The following is a 19,387-nucleotide window of genomic DNA, read 5'->3' as shown; positions in this document are numbered from 1 at the left end:
AATTATGTATGCATTTTATATTTTGTCTTTCACTTGTGTTCAACTTGTTTACTGTATTGCTTTCACTGATGATTTCTTGTAAAATCGAAAATATTCGTGGATACTACCAAGAACTACAGGGACATCATTTTATTTTTACTAACATTTTTAATATTAACCTGTCTATACCTTTAGAGAACCGGAAACACCGCTTGCTCCCCCCTCCAAGACTGGAGTTCGATGATACTGGCGTAAAACACAAATCACTCTACTAGGTATAGGAAGGAAGAAAAGTAGTTCATCCATTTACGTAAACTAGGAAATATCGCGATTTTGAGTTTCATAATTTTCATTAGGTTTTTCTTTAATCAAAGTACAGTACTGTATTAAGAATAAGTGTTTTTACTCACGAAGTGAGTTATCCATGCGAACGTATTCATTATGCAGTGTATATTATACTGTCTACAGCAAATTAGCGTACAATATAGAGAAAGAAGTTAAATTGAAAAATAATCATAATATGAATATTTAAACACAATTTTGAAAATGGTGGCCGTTCATTTCGATACAGGCTTCAGTTCTTTTGTGCATATTATCGCACTATAGACTATTGCATCTAATTCCAATTGCCAGTTTCGTCCTTCGTACTAGTAACTCATGTTGAAATAATTCTGTACCTACTCTACGTACTGTAAATTCAATCTTCACTTCTGCCCGACCCGAAAATATAAAATTACTCAGACATGCTATTTACTGCCCGTCCAAGTGGTTATGCCGCAGGATTGTAGAAAGGGAGGAAATCACGTGACAGTTAATTACTTAACAAGGCCCTTTTATTTAAGTTAAATTAAACAGCTGAATAATATTACGTAAACTCCCAATTCCTAAGAGAAATTAATGTTTTCAGAAAAGAGCTAAGACAGCCCAGCTATTACAGAGGGGCGAGCAGAAGCAGGTGGGGGAAATCGGGATGCGTTGTAGGCAAACGGACAGTACCTGTGCGAAAATATGATTCAATATTGAAAGCTCTTTCGTCACTGGAAAACGCGAACATATTTCTGGAACGTACTATACTCAGTAACTCTGTACTGCTTATTATCTGCGGTCTTGGTTCTGTGTGGAGTTGGAATTTCATTAGTAGAAGGGGTGGGAGTGAAGTACATTAAAAAACGCAGGTACAATAAAAATTGAAGTAAAAATAAAATGATGTCCCTGTATAATGTGATCATTGTAAAAGAACTTGTTTTTGTACCAATCTGATAAGTTTTTGACTGAAATTGTAATATAATAACTTTTGTTGACCAAAATATTTTGCTAAGCACCTTATTCACAAATATCCTTAACCTCTGTGTCACAACCATACAGAAAAACCTGTAATATAACTGTTTTATAAATTCTAACTTTCATATTTTTTGAGAGCAGACTGGATTACTGTTCCGAAACCATTAATAGGACAAATGATCTAATAAAAGAGAAATGAAAACAGAATTTACATGAGTGGAAGAACAGGGAACGAGATAAAAAGTGAGAAAGTCGCAATAGTAACGTAACTGTTACTATTAACTGCAAATACTCTAGACAAATGTACAGTACAATAGGCCTACTTATTTGAAACTGTTCAAAACTGAAATAGATTTAACATAGAAACAAAACAATATGTTGAATATGTTCAAGGGAAAAATTGTTCCGAGATCCTTCGCTTAGCGCACGATTGCTATACCGACTGAGCTATCCAGGAACTATACCCGACACCGTCCCAATTTTTCCCTCAAAATTATTCAGTCTGTTTCACAGGGAGCTTATACCTGAAAGCCAGATTTGCATAAAATAATGTTTTCCATTATATATTCGACGGAACGTTGCAATAGCCTGGGGAGTTAAACAATAAAATATTAGTTGTCTTTGAAATAAACGCAGTGTAGTGAGTAAATAATGAGATAGATTTCATCTGAGTTTGGTCTTAACTATAACAGTTTCAAATATTCCCAAAGGAAACCTTCATATCTACCGTATTAACTAAAATTATCATTGTCTTATGTTCACTTTGTCCCTTGTTTCTGAACAAACATCGCTAGCCATGTTAACTGTTGTCACAAATTGAAAATGGAGCACGAAGTTTACAGCAAGTTCTGCGTGTAAAAATCGACAAAATTACTTTCGAGACAGTGAAATTTATACAGTAAATTCATCAGAATAACTGTTTACCTCTCGTACATATTTGTCTGCTGATTTTCTCGCTTCAAGACAAATATATCTGGAAGGGAATTCAAAACTAACAAGTCTGGTTTGAGTATGAAGCCAAGAATTAATCATTAAATTGAGTGAAATCGTGTAAATTCAGTGTCGCATGACTTCTAGAATGCTAGCAAATCATTTGCTGGCAAATGATCAATATCTCCACACATGCGATTTCAGTACAAAATTGATGAAAAAGGAAATAAAGATTTACATGTGCAAAGAAATATTAAAAATTCCACTATTACAATGCAAGCTACAATCAACTCTGAAATAGATTGTAGGAAAATTTCTAGATATATGAACTTTCACAGACATACATCGTAGTCGTGAAACATTATTTGAAGACATATTCACAAGGTGCCATAACTATGCCTGTGTTTACAGCAGCCAGAGCCCTCAAAAGCATTAACGACACCAGAAATATTTAGAATATTTATGCTATCTTTGTTTTCGTATTAGATTTTTGTTTTACGCACTGTTTTCATTATAATATATTAAACATAATTAAAAGTAGTAACAAATGGAATTATATCAGAAGAATTCGTAAATCAAACAGGTTTAAAATAAGATGACGCTCTCTCGCCAACTTTATTTAATATAGCATTGGAGAAGATAATACGACAGACTTATACCAGGTGGAAAAAACGTGGGTGGACAACATAAAATGTTTGCATATACCGATGATTTATTATTAATAGGAAGAAATTGAGCTTGAAATAAGGCAGCTATTTATTGAATTGATGGAAAAAGGACAAAACATTGGATTAAATATTAACGAAATAAAAAAAAATAAATGGTAATCATTGAAACAAAAAGGATTCCCAATAGCCTTAAAATAAAAAATTATACTTTTGAAAAAGTTCAAATATCTTGGTGTTTTAATAGACAATTCTAATGACAGAAAACATGAAATACTTAACAGACTACATAATGCAAACAATAGTAATATACGTTACAAGAGCGGTATGTTGACGTTTTCATCATCGAGAAAAAGATTGAAAAAGCGAAACATAGTTGAGCTTTTTTAATTTCCGAGAACATGAAAACAAACATACCGCTCGTGTATCGTACATTATTTTGTGCGAAGATCGTTTATTACATACCTGAAAGACGAATTTCTAATTAGTTGCAATGAATCTCCATGTTGGTTTCTGTTTAATGACGGCAACTTTGAAAAACCAAAATATCTTTCTTCAACATTGTTGCTATAAAATGTTTGCTGTGTTTACTATACTCCAGCAGGCCGTGATATACGTCTGTCTTTTTTTCCCCCAGTCTAAAAATGCGAATTTAAACAAATGGTGAGGTTATGTAATGATTTATTTTTCATTTTAACATTTTAACAATATTATTTATATAACATATTGCAGTAATAACATCGGCATCTGATTTTTTGACGGCTTCCTTAATGTTACTTGTATCAGGAATGCAATAAGTTTCGTGGAGTAGTAGACTTTGCTTAATTTTTGCAAATATTTAAAAACAATAATTAACATTGCAATTTAAATGAAATTGCAGTGGTAAGTTTCCAATTTATAATTTTTACTATGTTAAACGTCTCTAAAAATAATATGCTAAAAGCCTAAAGCAGTAAAATGAATGTCGCGCTTAAGCGGTAAGAAGAGGGAAATTGTTATGTGTGTTACGTTGGGAATACTGAATGTGGTATTTCACACTTGCCGCGTATTGGTTCTGTGCGGAAAACAAGCAAATACGCACAAATCCAATCCGCGGAAAGTCTAAAATTCCACATTCAGTATTCCCAACCTAACACACATAACAATTTCCCTCTTCTTACCGCTTAAGTGACATATTGATTTTACTGCTTTAGGCTTTTAACATATTATTTTGTGCGAGATCGTGCGTATTTGCTTGTTTTCCGCACAGAACAAATACGCGGTAAGTGTGAAATGCCACATTCAGTATTCCCAACATAACACACATAACAATTTCCCTCTCCTTACCGCTTAAGCGCGACATTCATTTTGCTGCTTTAGGCTTTAACATATTATTTTTAGAGACGTTTAACATAGTAATAATTATAAATTGGAAACTTACCACTGCAATTTCACCTAAATTGCAATGTTAATTATTGTTTTTAAATATTTGCAAAAATTAAGTAAAGTCTACTACTCCACAAAACTTATTGCATTCCTGATAGAAGTAACATTAAGAAAGCCGTGAAAAAATCAACAAGATTCCAGATGCGGATGTTATTACTGCTATATGTTATATAAATAATATTGTTAAAGTATTAAAATGAAAAATAAATCATTACATAACCTTACCGTTTGTTTTAAGTTCGCATTTATAGACTGGGGGAAAAAAAAGACAGACGTATATCACGGCCTGCTGGAGTAGGCCTATAGTAAACACAGAAAACATTTTAAAGCAATAATGTTGAAGATAGATATTTTTGTTTTGCAAATTTGCCGTCATTGAACAGAAACCAAGATGGAGATTTTATTGCAACTAATTAGAAATTCCTCTTTCAGGTATGTAATAAACGATCTTCGCACAAAATAATGTACGATACACGAGCGGTATGTTTTCTTTCAATTCTCGGAAATAAAAAAAGCACAACTACGTTTCTCTTTTTCAAACATTTTCCTCAAACATAAAAACTTCAACATACCGCTCTTGTAACGCATATTACTATTATGCTGTTCACAAATTATTACCTTCCCTTTTTAACCAGAAATTTAAAAATCATTTTGTACACGACACTGATCCAACCTGTATTATTATATGGATCGGGAACATGTAGCTTAACTAAAACGGAAAAACACAAAATAATGGTTTTTGAAAACAAAGTGTTGAGCAAAATTTTTGACCCACTTGAAAACAGGTGGAAAAGTCGACATAATAATGATATTCACAAACTTTATAATCAACTGTCAATTTTAAATGTAATACGGACCATAAGATTAAATTGAGCAGGACATATGATATTATGGATGACTGCAGCAGCGCAAAACAAATATATATAAACACCTCTAACAACAATAGGCCACTGGGAAGACCTCGAAGTAGATGGAACGACTAAATTCAGAAGGAATGCATGGAAATGGAAATTACCAACTGGGAGGAACTAGCGAAAGACAGAAGAGAGAGAAAGCGTTTTGTGAAATCGACATGGAGTCGACATGCTCCATATCCTGTGATTGATTGATTGAAACATAATTAACAAGATGCTTGGGATAACTTCAATCAATATGCCTAGCAACTTCCTCCTATTAATGTATTAACTGTAAAGTTGACTGGGTTTGAGTTGGTATCATGTAATCTTAAATTGATGTTATATACTATTCGGATGATATTCAATTTTAGAAATAACGTCCAGTTTATATGAACACAATTGAATGATTATCTGACATGCAAAATTATCAATGCAAATGAAATATAATTGTGACAGAATTACATTTTAACATAAAAAATCAGTTGTGGTTACTCACAGAACCTCCGTGTCGTGTCCTCAAGAAACCAGCTACATAGGCGTACCTGAGAAAAAAACATAAATATCACTATTATTTACTTTTCTTTTTTAGTTTCATCCATTAGCAAATTCCAAATGTACAGTAGCCAAAGGTCTTTTTCACCCTCCCTCATATTTTATACTTAAAATGGACCACATTGTGCAGAAAGGAATCAACCCACATGATACCTAAACTGAGAAAAATTTATTTTAAAGTTAAACGTGAGTAATAAATTCATACTAATGGATTTATATATCTAATTTATTTCCAAGGAATAGTCTACCCAGGCATCCTGGGTTGCCAAAAACACAGAATAACACACATATAAGAATAGTAACGATTACAGTAAAATAGATGAGTAAAATTAAAAGTGATCTAGGAAATTAAATTTAAGAAATAATAAATTTGTACATATATTGTAACAATCACACACTAACGGATAGAAAGAGGGGGGATAATGATATTCCGTATAAATGATTTTTCAGAAGCGCCGCAGACCCTTTAATGCTTGAAGTAATTATTTTTGGAATGATGTCATGGATTCCAAATGTTTTGATAGTGTTTACAGTTGATCGTGAGATGGTGCCCCTCGCTCCGATCATTAAACCATATACTTCCCAGGTGCCTTCCATCTGATATTTTTCTCGAAAATACGGAATGCTCATAAATTTGTTGTTTCTCTTTGTTGACCTCAGATGGTTGGGTCTGGCTCATCTCAAATCTAACAGTTGGGGTCCAGTATAAAGCCTTTACTATTAGTCTTGTCTAGAGCCACGATGTCCGCTATTCTAATTCCGCCGCCTTCAGACGCAACGCAGTGCACCTCTTCATGGACCTCGAAAGATCTTTTTCTAAGGGCTTGTGCTATTAGTTTTCGGATGTTATGATGGCGTGAATTTCTCAGGAGTTCTCCATACTGACAGGATCCTAGGACGTGTGCTAAGGTTTCAATCTCGTTGCAGTACCTGCAACGGAAACCGTCCAAGGATCTCCCATGAAGACTTCTCACTGGTGCTACGTTAGCATTCATCTTAATTGCGTCCCGCCATTCATAGAAAGACAGACCCTCCTTAGAAAAAATCCATTTATTTCCGGGAGTATATTCTTGAAATAAAATAACACCTCTTCCTTTATGTGGAAGCGCACACCATTTGTCGTACTCTTGTTTCCTAAGATTTTTGTCGAAGTTTATGGACATTGATGTTACTTATATCCAGATCTTCAGGTGGAAATTTTAACTTCCTTGAACAGACTTTCTTTTCTGCTGCTATGTTCCTTGTAGAAACGACAAGCAGATTCGAGGTTCTCAATAATGTGTTGCAAATATTGAGATGCTGTAAATATGCTTCCAATTGAGCTTTGAAAATTCTGAGACCCTTATATTTGCGTTCGGTGTACAACATCGCGTCGGGCGTGTCTCCTGGCAAACATAAAATTTCCTTCGCCGAACTTTTAATTAACTTATCCACATCTTCGAGAAACCGGTTAGAAAGCTGGTGAAGGGGAGCATTTTGAAGAGGATAAAAAAGAATAGGCCAAATATACATATTTAAAACATTGAGTTTTTGTTCTGGTTTCAGAAGATAAGTAGATGTTAAACCTTGGATCTTATTATTTAAATTATTGATTACTTTGGCACTGTCAAAATTAATTTCATCAGAAAAATTAATCACAAGGTATTTGATTCTTTCATCTCCATCAATACTATCAACAATTGATCCTCCAAGTTTCAATGTAGTACCACTTAATTTTCCTTTCTCGATGACGATGGTTTAAGTTTTATATTCATTTAGACTTAATCCGATCTGCTGTAATGACCGTTTTGTCATGGTAAATATTTCAGATGCAGCAATTGTACTTTTAGCAATAAGTGCAATATCATCCACAAATCCTAATGTTACTACATTATTTATATCCGATACAGGGTCATATCCAAATTCTTCAGCCACACTGGGCTCGGATAATTCATAAAAAATGTGGGCTATGCTGACATTAAAAAGCATTGGGGAAAGAGGAGCGCCTTGCATAACACCTTGTTTAAACGGTATGGGTTTTGTTTTATGGATTCCAACCTCTATCTGGGTTTCATTTCCACACTGTAAATTTATAATTAAATCCTGTAATTTTTGGGGAAGGGCAGATTCCAAATGCCGATGTCCAACAGTATCATAAGCTTTATGCACATCAAGAAACAAGATGGTGACATCTTCTTTTTCGGTTTTGGCCTTACGAAGGATATTATAGGACGTATCTTTTTTCAAAATATGGATCTTATAATTATTTCATTATTGGGACATTAAATTTGTTTTTGGGTTGGTTCCTATGTGCAGAATGCGGTCCAACTTTGCTTCATCAATCAGGTATCTCTTTGATGTGAGATTTTGTGGAAACATCTGTAATAAATTGAACTTTGAAAAAATTTATCATGAAATACAATGGGACAAGGAATAGCTTTTCGATAATTTCCCTCACTTAGAGAATGGATAATTTTGCGCAACGTTTCTCTACAATGCTAAGACCTTTAAATTACATTTATTCCCAAGGACTTCCATCGCCTTATATGCATTGATTGCCCTCTGCTGGGTAAGAACTCTAGAACTTACGACATAACCGTAGATAAACGTGGATAACCAAATGTACTAACATATTTTGTAATGTTTTCTTTGTTGTGGTGATGCGTTCAAGATACGAGAGAATACATTAATTCCAAGTCATTCTCAATTCCAAGAGTAGAGGGGTTGAGCCGTGGAATGTCTCACGTTTGGATCTAGTATGATGCTACACAAAGCCCCGGGATTGTTCCTGTTTATGAATTATGGAACGAGGAGGAAACTGCAGATAGGAGGTACTAAGAGCTCCTCCGTGTACACGAAACCAGAAGACAACGCATCAACCAATTTTCATTAAATATGACACACGAGAATTATGTTAATGTGTCTGCGTACTTATAACGTGTTTAATAAAGATATTCCACATACTTCCTGAAATGCCTGTTAGTTACCTCGCCTGAATCAGAAGATTTAACTGGATTACATATCTTGAAAATTTTTCAATTCTTTTCTTTACAATGTTATGTTAAAGCCGTCCAAAGCCCATGCCAGACGGAAATATCTCAGCTTATATAAGTTTCACACAAAAGATGTGAAGAACGTATATGGATAGAAAAAATGAGCATTTATGCAGAGAGAATAATATGCAAGGAAAATGAAATGTAAAAAATGATGGAACGATAACGAGATAGTCCAATGAACTCGGCGAAATGACTTAAAAACAGCGGCAGTATAGACAATGATTTTTGACACTGCCACAGATTGTGTTTTAAAAATGAACAATGTTGTAAGAAGTGTACAAATTCCAAAGGATTACACTACAGAAAAGGAAATTTGAGCAGAATCCTATAATTAAAAAAAAAGACTCATCTTCCAAAGACCTCCAACATAAGCACAATTATGACAACATAGATTACAGTATTAGGTAATACTGTACAAAATTGTTGTCAAAACTACAGTTAAGAAGCAATTTTAATGTTGTATGTAAAACCATGACTTAGATTCCAATGTGTAAAAATTGAAATAAATGAGGAAATAATAATAGAACAGGTTTCTGAATTTACCTACTCAGGAAATTTATTTCGCAGAACATGAAACTGATCTAGGCGTCAAATTACAAAAATATAATAAAATAAATAGAGGTATTAGAAGACATTCAGGCAAACAGATGACAGTGGATACAAAGTTAAGACTACACAACATAACTCAGTTATGGAAGCAAAATTTGGATATTAAATAAACGAAAATTCACAGAAACTTAAAGCAGCTTTGATGCGTATTTTAAGATCATTTTTGAGTATAACTAGGCGGAAGAAGAATAAAGATTTGCTGATGATATGACGTTGTTAGCAGAGGAGGAAATGATACTAAAGGATATGCTACTGGAGCTAAATGGCACCTGTGAGCAGTATGGAATGAAGATAAATGCAAATAAGACGAAGAGCATGGTCAAAGGAAAAAAAAATACAGAAGACAAACTTGCGAATTCCAAATGAGGCAGTAGGTAAAGTGGACAGCTTCAAATACTTGGGGTGTACTATAAGCAGTAACATGAGCTGTTTCCAGGAAGTCAAAACGAGGATAGCAATGACAAAGGAAGCTTTTAATAGAAAAAGGAGTATCTTCTGCGGACCTCTGGAGAAAGAACTAAGGGAGAGACTAGGTAAGTGCTTTGAATGGAGTACGACATTGTATGGGGCAGGAACATGGATATTATGACGAAGTGAAGAAAAGCGAATAGAAGCATTTGAAATGTGGATATGGAGAAGAATGTAAGGTGTGAAATGGACAGACATAAGAAATGAAGCTGTGTAGGAAAGCGTGGGTGAAGAAAAAATGATGCTGAAACTGATCAGGAGAGGAAAAGGAATTGGTTGGGTCACTGGCTGAGAAGAAACTGCATACTGAAGGATACACTGGAAGGAATGGTGAACGGGAGAAGAGTTCGTGGTAGAAGAAGATATCAGATGATAGACGACATTAAGATATATGGATCATATGAGGAAACAAAAAGGAAAGCAGAAAATAGGAGCACTAAATGAAATGAAATGATTGGGTATAACGAGGGTGGACCACAAAAGAAACACAGATGTACGAAAAACATTACATGTTCCTTGTATAAGCGAAGAAATTCAACAATGTCAACAACAGTGGAAGAACCATGTACAAAGAATGGAAAGGGAGAGAGACTTTCAAGAATAGCCTCAGTATTATAAACCAATAGGACATAGAGATCAAGGAAGACCAAGATATAGATAGAGGGCTCAAACGCATTTTTTTTTATTTAATTTTATCGTTACACATCGCATAGTCTAAAACTAAGAAGTTCTGATGATGATGATGATGATGATGATGATGATGATGATGATGATGATGATGATGATAAGAGGAATGTGGAGCTTGTCAGTGAATTTACTGATAGAAACTGGAGTAAGTTTTTCCGAGAAAAACCCTCTGTAACGACTGCTTTATCCACTACAAATTCAATTACAACCTATCCGAGTTACAACCCTAACCTCCTGAATAGAACAGCACGCTAGTCCTTGAGCCATAGGTGAGCTCCGTAAGGACCTTAATGTAACAGTAAGACTAACAGTAACAATATTAGTGTTAATAATGATGTAGCACTAGTAATACTAAAAATACCATAATTCGAAGTAAACATTTTATTAGTATAACTTGACTCAATTTTATGCCAGTAGGGGACGTTTTTACAAGTTCATAAAGTCAAATTTTGGATACGAGTCCATATTTCAACTGAAGCACTGTATTATGGTTACTTTGTAAAAGACCATAAACGTGAGTTATAGTGAAAGGGGAAGTGAATAAATAAAAACGAAAATTGTTTTACTTCTATTGTTCGGAATTTGTGTGCGTACATCAATAACTTTAGTTCATAATATTAACAATAACACAATTGTCTGAACTAAATAGATTACGTTTCGGGAGGATTGCTTTATTGAATGGTGTAATTAAAATCGGAACTATGACTCATAGCAGCATGCTGACATCATTAGCGTACGAAGTTCAGAGAGAGCAAAGCATTGTACGTTTATGCACCACGTCCCTAATGATGATTTAATTATTTGCTAACATTAGCTCCATACCTGTGTCGGAATATCCGTAAATTTCATCAGTAATATCTATGAAACTGCCATTCCAACATGACTGAACGGCGTTTTCAGTTTCAGACACAATTTCTTTCGCAGCTTTCGTAATGTTGCATTCTATTTATGCAGTATGTATAGAGTGTTAAAAAAGAAGGCCTATCCAATATTTTATGCTCGACCATGCCGAAATGTAGTAATTATACACCTAGTAGCAGTCCTTTAATGCATGTCATTAAAGTACACCTATTCATTAAAGTTCAGGTTTTCGATTATTCACGGATATGCAATCGAAAGACAACGAGGGAAACGTCACGGAGGCTGGAAATCCAATACTGTTGCAGAAAGTTATGTTCTGTTACTATAATAATTAGCGTTAATTGTAAATAACATTCAAATAAATTCAATTTGTCATCTCGTTTTTCAATTCTAGATCAATTTCCAGGTCATATCAAAATTAGGTCATGTTATTCTCTAGATTACATGAAGGTCAATGACATTATTGTTCCTCGGAAAAAATCAATACTTTCGCGTCTGCGCACATCTCGCAATTTACGAGTATGCACAAGGTCACTTTCACTCTTTAGTTGGATACGAATAAAATGAATACTTCAGAATAATTTCAAGTTAGAAATATGGTCGAGCATAAAAAGTCGTATGAAACTTGCCTATAATGGTAATTAAGACGCTCGTATGAAAATTATGAAACTCGCTTGGGCTCGTTTCATAAACAAACATACTTGCGTCTTAATTACTATCATTATAGGCTCGTTGCATAATGTACTATTATGAGGTTCTAGTATACATCAAAACAAGAAAATAATGTCTAATAAACATGGGTCCTACAACACATATTTTCTGAGATTTGAACACTTTGTTCAATGTGACGTCCTCTCATGGTAATGTATTCCTCTGCCATTCGGCGTAAGGCAGCCGTGGCGAAAATGCGATCGTGCGCCGAGCCACTGTGTAACCTGCAACGTGCATAGCACCTATGGAGGGAGGCGGACACAAGAAGGGGAAGTGAAGCAACTGTCTGACTTATTAACGTATTTTCATTTTCCTTACGTCAAGCACTTAAATAATTTTTTTTACACTGTACAAGGCTACAACCTAATGTTTAGTACGTGTAACGAAGAAAGAAATGAACAAGAAAACATAGGACACATTATCACAACCTAAAATTAATTGTCTTCAGAATGTCTCTGCTACAGGTTTCAAAATCAGGAATTATGTCACTTACTGCCAGTCGTAGTTGATCACGAAGGTATTTGTCTGTATTCGGTTTTTACTATTTTCATTGTTGAAAATATTTTGCACAAACTTAAGTTGTAGCGAACATGGCTTCAAAAGATCAAGCGCCAGAACGAAGCTTCGGATATTTAATTTTTGCCAAAGATTTAAAAGGTTGAACATTTGTCAAGTCCTTACATGTAGCTTTCATTTAACATCACATTGTAAATCTGTGAGTTTAAATTGAAGATCTAATCGCTTTATTCGTACATCTACTGAAAAAGGATAAACTTACAGAGATAATAATAATAATAATAATAATAATAATAATAATAATAATAATAATAATAATAATAATAATAATAATAATAACACTTAACCTTTTAATGTTTCATCTGTAGCATGTAGTAACTTATAATGCCGTTTATGTTACAGTATACAACCGTTTTCATCGTAATACTTGTGAACAAATCATACATTTAATATTCTCATCATATTGTCAGCACAAAAATGCGTCCTCCCATCCTACTTGAAACTTTCGCTTTTGTAGAAGTACATGGTTTTGAGAGAGACATTGCGACGATACGACACTCGCAGGTCAGAGACAAATATAAATGGAACGGAGTTTGACTCCAGTGAGAAAGAGGGTGGGGTTGTGGAAGGTAGGAAGCAAGGGAAATGCACAGCTATCATTGCGAGCCACAATGTGCTCGTGAGTAACCTTTTCGCCACGGCTGGCGCAAGGATTCACTCACTCTTTGAAATTTGTTTTAATACGTTTATAAGAAAGTCCTGATAACGATCCCCAGTTAATCTCTGTGGCAGCACGTATAGCTCTATTAATTTTACCACCAAGAACGCCTGTCCATAAGTTGATTGAGAATCGGTGCTGATGCCTTGTTTCTTCAACTGTATGAGGATTTTCATCAGCCCACACATGCTGATTACGAAAATTCACAATACCATCTCTGCTGAACCCCGCTCATATCCGTGACCAGACTTTTGTTTTCAGTATTCCTTGCAACGTATCATTATTCCATGCTAGGAGTGTCAACTACGGTATGATTATCTGATATTCTGCTGTATTGTATGGCAGAGAAATGCATTGCCATGAATGGACTCACATTGAGAACTTCCTATGAACAAGGTTCAGATCTCAGGAAATGTGTGTTGTAGGACTCATGTTTTTTAGACATTATTTTCTTGTTTTCAAGCATACTATCACCTCCTAAAATATTGAATACTTTTTTCTTAACACTCTGTACATAGGCCTGAAATATCTGTGTAAAGCTCTCATGTAGTCAGACACTTCAAAATGTCGTCCTGTGTGATGTGACTAGCCTAGGTCATTTTGAACTAATATTGCAGTTTATTTTTCTGGGCATGTACTATATAATTTTTTGCAGTTTCTGCAGTACTGGTCGCTGATTTATTAAGTGATATAGTTAAACTGTCAGACTTCTTCGCATCAGAGATTTTTAATAACACTTTAAGTAATACATCTTTGTGATAAAGTATTTCTTTTTTTCAACGAAATGGTAAGCACAAACATACACAACACCACTTCTGTCGGAATTGAATCTAATATTGTCGACAACATAACGTCTAACTCTCAGTTCTGACTTTCTCTACATGTCGATTTCCATAGTCAAATTAATAATATTTGGACGATTCAGTTCTGACTTTCTCTACATGTCGATTTCCATAGTCAAATTAATAATATTTGGACGATGATGATAATAATAATAATAATAATAATAATAATAATAATAACAATAGTAATAATATATTAATTTTTAATTATTCCTTTATTGATATTTCTGTCCTAGACAACAGCCATTGGCCAATATTATAGTCCAGCACATTAATATAATAGAAAACAAATAAAATAGTATATTATGCAACGAGCCTATAATGGTACTAATTAAGACGCGAGTATGTTTGTAAAACGAGGGCAAGCGAGTTCCATAATTTCCATAAGAGCGTCTTAATTATCATAATAGGCAAGTTTCATAAGACTTTTTATGCTCGACCATATTTCTAACTTGAAATTATTCATAAGTATTCATGTTACTCTTATCTGACTGAGGAGCGGAACTGACCCTGTGCAATACCTCATAAATTGTGAGATGTGCGCAGACGCGAAAGTATTGATTTTTTCCGAGAAACAAATGTCATTGACCTTGATATAATCTGGAGAGTAAAATAAACATTAATCTTGATATAACCTTGAAATTGAATTAGTATTGAAAAACGAGATGACAAATTGAATTTATTTTAATATTATTTACAATTAACTCTAATTATTATAGTAACAGAACAAGTTGTCTTTCGATTGCATATCCGAGAATAATCGAAACTTGCGCTTTCATATTGCTACAATGGTATTTTCTGATTGGTGGAACACATGAACTTTAATGAATAGGTTTACTTTAATGAGGTCCATTAAAGGGCTGCTACCAGGTGTATAATTACTATATTTCAGCATGGTCGAGCATAAAATACATTAAGATGTAACAAGAATAAATATTAAGATGATTAATGTGAATTAGAATATAACCTATAATACTATCTGATATATATTTGACTTATTTATTTATTTACTATTATGTACTATTATTTATTTTGTTGTACAACAGCCAGAGTCCAATAACAGTTCAGTATAAAGCATAATCAGAATATGACAAAATTGATAATGACAAAAAAATAAAAAGTGCATAAAATAATTATTACACATAAAGACAATTACAATTAATGACAATAATGACGAGGATGGACGGAATAATGGATGACTTTAAAATACATAATCAAGAATACTATGAGAATAATAGTGATAATACAATGATAATTAACTGTAATGTCTGAAAGACTACATAAATTTTAAGTCATTGCCAAGAACAAACTAAGTCTATACATTGAAAGGATCGAATTCGCAGCTATGTATGTTGGCATTTGTAATGCATCTGGAGACTGGTGAAAGAAATTCTGAATTTCTATTATAGGAAAGTTTGTGGACTCTTGTACCTTTCGCTAGAATACGTAAGGTAATATATCTACATACCTTGATAATATTTTTCAATAATCATTTTGATAAAAATATGATAGATTTACTTCCTATTATTGCGGAATTAGCAAATTCTCCCCTAAGTAAAGAACTAAATAAGTTAGTAAGTATATAAATAACTAAATAAATAGGTAAATAAATAACTTAACAAATAATTAAAGCAGTAAGTAAACACTGAAGTAAATAAATGAGTATATAAGTAAATAAATAAGTAATTAAATGAATAAAAAATAAATGGAAAGATAAATGCTTGAATAACTTAATAAATGAATAGATAAATAAATCAATAAAATAATAAATATATATAGAGAGACAGACAGAGAAACACACAAATTAATCAAATAAATAAGTAAATAAATAGCTAAACAAGTAAATAAATAAATAAATAAATAATAAGAAATGGAAAAATAATTAATTGAATACATACATAAACAGACAGATAGACAGACATGGAAATACACAAATAAATCAAGTAAGTAAATAAATAGGTAAATAAGTAAATATATAAATAAATAAATAAATAATCAGAAATGGAAAAATAATTAACTGAATAAATGAATATATATATATATATATATATATATATATATATATATATATATATATATATATATATATATATATATATAGACAGACAGACAGAGAAATACACAAGTAAATCAATAAGTAAATAAGTAAATAAATAGCTAAATAAGTAAATAAATAAATAATAAGAAATGAAAAAATAATTAACTGAATAAACAAATAAATAAATAAATACATAGAGAGGAAGGAATACCCATTCCCGTAGAACGAAAACTCAGTACACACCAGAAATCGAACCTCGCATCTTTTGATTGGGAAGAGCACGCGCTCTCGATAGAGCCATGGTGGCAGATAATATTAGGCCTATCATTATTAATTCCGGGAATAATATATTTTTTTTATTGGGAACAAGATATGTTTTGATATGCGTAATGATATAAGGAAATATTAGATACCTGCACTCCAGTAAACCTTCAAACTTCTCGCATCACCTTATTGAGCAGCGAAGTTTATCGAACTGAGATTTCAGGCAAATTTCTGATGACACTCAGGGTGTAGCGTCCTCTGACAGCCGACCATTTATCATCCCCGACTCCTGCACACGATGGCGCCGTTCACACAGATTGCAGCATGTGTGACGTCCTATGTCGAAGGTAGCGCCCATTCCCTATTTCTGTCTCTCTCTCTATCTATATCCCCTGAATTTTGTTGTATTTACGCTCTAGAAATGATACGAAATTGCATTCAATAACATATATATTGTAAGTTTCGTATTGATGTTCACTGAAATATCTACACTTCGTCTCACGTAAGGTTCTTCGTAAAGCGGTAGTTTCCAAGAGCCACGGATCCAACGCAGTGTACGTTGAATTCAGTCAAGCTTACGGTATACCCATATAGCAGCGGTGGCGAAAATGTAATCGTGCGCCGAGCCACTGTGTAACATGCAACGTGCATAGCACCTATGGAGGGAGGCGGACACCCGAAGGGGAAGTGAAGCAACTGTCTGACGGATTTTCATTTTTCTTGCGTCAAGCATTTAAATATAATTTTATACAGTACCAGGCCAGAAACTAATGTTTAGTACGTGTAACGAAGAAATAAATGAACAATAAATGAACAATATCACAACCTAAAATTAACTGTCTTCAGAATGTCTCTGCGACAAAGTTTCAAAATCAGGAATTATGTCACTTACTGCCAGTCGTAGTTGATCACGAAGGTATTTGTCTCTCAGTCGTAATCTAAATTTGATTTTTAATATTTTAATTGTTGAAAATAATTTTTCACAAACGTAAGTTGTAGCGAACATGGCTTCAACAGAGCAAGCGAAAGAACGAAGCTTCGGATATTTATTTTTTGGCAAAGATTTAAAAGGCCAACATTTGTCAAGTCCTTACATCTAGCTTTCATTTGACATCGCATAGTAAATCAGTGAGTTGAAATTGAAGAGCTAACCGCATCATTATTCGTACATCTGCTGAAAAAGGGTCGACGTACAGAGATGATGATGATGATGATAACAACAATAATGTTCCATGAGTAACATGTAGTATAATGCCGTTTTATTATTATACAACCGTTTTCCTCGTAATACTTGTGAACAAATCATACATTTAATACTCTCATCATATTGACAGCAAAAAAATGCGTCCTCCCATCCTACTTGGAACTTTCGTACATGGTTTCGAGAAAGACATATGCCATCGCAGGTCAGAGACAAATACAAATGGAACGGAGTTTGACTCCAGTGAGCGAGAGGGTGGGGGTTGGAGGAGGTTAGAAGCAAGCGAATCACTGCGAGCCACAATGTCTCGCGAGTCACGTTCTCGCCACGGCTGCCATATAGCATTCAATGGTTTTTATAACAGATCATCATTGCGTTGTCTTTTAGTCAAGATGGCTGACAACATGGATTTAGCAGATATTTCTTTGTTAGAACATGAGGCAGATATAGAGATTATCATCATCATCATCAGCCTTCAAGTATTAGACCCCAGTGGATCTGTTACGGTCTCCTGCCAGCGTTTCCTAGGTCTTCCTAAATTTCTTCGATCTCTTGGGACATACGACAAAATCTGCCGGGACCATATAGAGTGATCCATCCTCTTGACATGTGTCTGCCACTGAAGCCTGTATTGCTGTAGATAATGGACAATAGAGTCAATTTTTAATTCCTTCAGAATATCTACGTTCCGATGATGGTCGACAAGAGAGTATCCAGCAGTTTTTCGCATGAATTTCATTTCGGCAGTTGTTAGTCGTCTTTCGTTGTCTTTTCTCAGTGTCCATGCTTCACTGCCGTAAACCAAAACTGGTCGCGCGAGAGTTTTGTAGAATTTCGCTTTGTATGTCTTTGTATTAATATTAGTATTTATTTAGTATTCGTATTTATTTATTTAACCTGGTAGAGATAAGGCCATCAGGCCTTCTCTGCCCCTCTACCAGGAGATTACAACTATAATATGAACAATAAAATTACAATTAACATTAAATTTACAATTAAAATTACAACAAAAATCAAAGTACGTCAAGATTACCTGATTAATGAAACTAGACATTTTATCATAGAAGTTAAGAACAAAGAATATTTTTGTATTTACTGAATTACAAATTAAACCTACAATAACAAAAATCTATAGTGATGAAATTACCGGATATTGAAATATTTTGTGATAGATTAAGAGAACTATTTACAAGAAACCATGTCTGAACGAGTCTCAATTACTGACCAACTGCCTAGTAAGTTTGCGTTTGAATTCAATTTTATTTCGACAATCCCTGATGCTAGCAGGTAACGAATTCCAGAGTCTTGGCAGGGTTATTGTGAAAGAGGATGAGTATGAGGAGGTGCGATGGGATGATATTGTTAGTATTGTTTCATGGCGAGAGCGTGTGTTCAGATTGTGGTGGGAAGAAAGGTGTGAAGCGAGACGACAGGTACGAAGGAATAGAAGAGTTCAAGATTTCGAAGAGAAGGAGAAGTGAATGTAAATTTCTTTCTTAAGCCAACCTATTGTTTCCAGGGATGGGGTAATATGATCATATTTACGAACATTGCTTACAAAACGTACACAGAAGTTATGAGCACGTTGAAGTTTCGTTTTGTTGTCGCTGGAAAGGTCAGTTAGTAAAATGTCAGCATAGTCAAAATAGGGAAATACAAGCGTCTGCACAAGGGACTTTTTAAGCAAGAGGGAAGATGAACATTTATCC

General features: G+C 34.0%; 1 long non-coding RNA gene across 1 annotated transcript in view; it reads right to left on the bottom strand.

The window, feature by feature from the left end:
• The window catches only part of LOC138708639 (uncharacterized), a 1,278,266-nt gene that overhangs the window by 444,931 nt on the left and 813,948 nt on the right, over positions 1 to 19,387 (bottom strand). The window contains exon 3 of the long non-coding RNA XR_011334745.1: positions 5,673 to 5,718. This is a non-coding gene — a long non-coding RNA (uncharacterized lncRNA). The remainder of the gene's footprint in view (positions 1 to 5,672; positions 5,719 to 19,387) is intronic.

The sequence above is a fragment of the Periplaneta americana genome, chromosome 11, assembly GCF_040183065.1.
Source record: "Periplaneta americana isolate PAMFEO1 chromosome 11, P.americana_PAMFEO1_priV1, whole genome shotgun sequence".
NCBI lineage: Eukaryota > Metazoa > Arthropoda > Insecta > Blattodea > Blattidae > Periplaneta > Periplaneta americana.
The sequence above is the reverse complement of the archived record's forward strand: the minus strand, read 5'-3'. Positions and strand labels throughout refer to the sequence as shown.